Genomic DNA, 1,786 nt, shown 5'->3' with positions numbered 1-1,786 from the left:
CTTTATCAGTCTTGTTACTCTTTGTGTTATGGGACTCCTAGATGGTTAAAGTCGCTTGAAAGCTTCCAAGTTTGTAAAAGCTCTGAGAAAGTTTGTGAAGGCCGGGAGGTCACCTATAGACGTACCACACTACCACTTAGTGATTGAGCAAGGAACTTCTTGGGCTGATGCTCAAGGAAAAGAAGGCTAAGTCATCGTGACCGTTGTATATATTTGTGCACAATAGCTACATGTAAGTTGCCTGAATTTGTAATTTGGGTAAGTCAATTACGTGGGAGAAAGAAGAAGAAGGCTGTAGGAAGAAGAAAGAAGGATTGCTGCAAGATCTTAATCCAACGGCTCATAAATGGACTTACCCAAAGTAAATTTGCAGGCGGCTTATGTATAGCTGGTCCCTTTTGTTTCAAGCCTCTCCAATGAAGATTAGAGTCGTTCAAAGGGCACGTACTTCCAGATACATTTTTGTTTGGCGGTACAGATACATTGATTTGTCATCGTGCCTTTGGTTATTTCATTCCTAGCTCATAAAAACAGTATGCCTCAACCTCGTCGTATAGAAATTGAACCAGCAAGTGTCAGACGTGAAGTAGTTCCAGTTTGATAATAATAGAGCATGCCCACTTGATCCATCAAGCAAATTACTGGACCCCCTAGCTCTTTATCTGGGCCATTTTATGTGCACATACATTGCATACGTTATTTTCAGAAATTAAGAGAAAATGTGATGAAAGCCGTAACAAGAATTAATTTAAATTGACATGGATTCATCGAGTGCTACTTTATGGATGACTTTTTTTTGTTTTGCTCCTTGGATTCATCTTATTACTAGACCGTCTTATTCCCTGAAAAAAAAGATACTACACCGTCTTAGAAGGGGCATTATTTTGCTTGTGGTACAGTAATTATCTGGCAAGCTGCTGCTGCCTGCAAGCACAGGCTGGACCAACGGTGCACGACGATCCCAAACACCTCACTCATGTCCAGCGTCTCTGGGGCCCGCCCCACCCGGAATCGACCAGTCAAAGTGGTACAGGAGGTTGCCCAGCACAAGCTCCATGGTTGTGGTGGCGAAAAGGGCTCCAGGGCACTGCATTGGGCCTGCTCCAAACCGGACAAACTCCATCTGCGGCCCTTGCCTGTAGTACTCCACACCCATTCCTCGAATCTCTCTGGCCTGAACTCCGGCATCCTGACCCCAGTGCCTTGGCTTTGTACCCACCGCGAAGGCGTTGATCATGACGGCCATGCCTTTGGGTATGTCATAGCCCATCACACGGCAATCCTCCTTGCTCGCCCTGTGGATCAGAGGCTGGGGGTCTTCCTCCTTTTCTAAAAAAATAAAAAAACCTTAACGTCTCCTTGATGAACATTTGAAGATAGTGCAGGTCACCGAGGTCTGCTTTGGTGATGGTGGGCCTGCGGTGGTGTCCCAACTTCTGCTGGAGTTCGAGTTTCGCTCTTGCCATTGTCTTTGGGCTGTGCATGAGTTCGGCCATGGCCCATTCTAGGGTGGCAGCCGTGGTGTATGTAGCAGCTCCAAATATATCCTGGAACCATTTCGCAAATTATTAGATATTATTCTTTACCTTAATATACTACCTCTGTAACTTTTTATAAAACATTTTCAGAGTCTATGGTAGTGTCAAAAACATCTTATATTAAGTTATAGAGGGAGTATTACATTGCATGCATCAAACAGTTCATCTAACTAAAAGTTTGAACTGATGCAAAAGATCAAGCAATGTATTTTTAACATGCGTGAATTGATTAATGGTAGTTAAAGCTT

At 43.8% G+C, this 1,786-nt stretch overlaps 1 pseudogene; it reads right to left on the bottom strand.

Moving 5' to 3' along the window:
• Window positions 1-879: 879 nt before the first annotated feature.
• The window catches only part of LOC123055545 (desmethyl-deoxy-podophyllotoxin synthase-like), a 4,132-nt pseudogene continuing 3,225 nt past the window's right edge, over window positions 880-1,786 (bottom strand).

The sequence above is a fragment of the Triticum aestivum genome, chromosome 2D, assembly GCF_018294505.1.
Source record: "Triticum aestivum cultivar Chinese Spring chromosome 2D, IWGSC CS RefSeq v2.1, whole genome shotgun sequence".
Classification (NCBI taxonomy): Eukaryota; Viridiplantae; Streptophyta; class Magnoliopsida; order Poales; family Poaceae; genus Triticum; species Triticum aestivum.
Note: the sequence above shows the minus strand (reverse complement) of the source record. Positions and strands in the feature narration are given on the sequence as shown.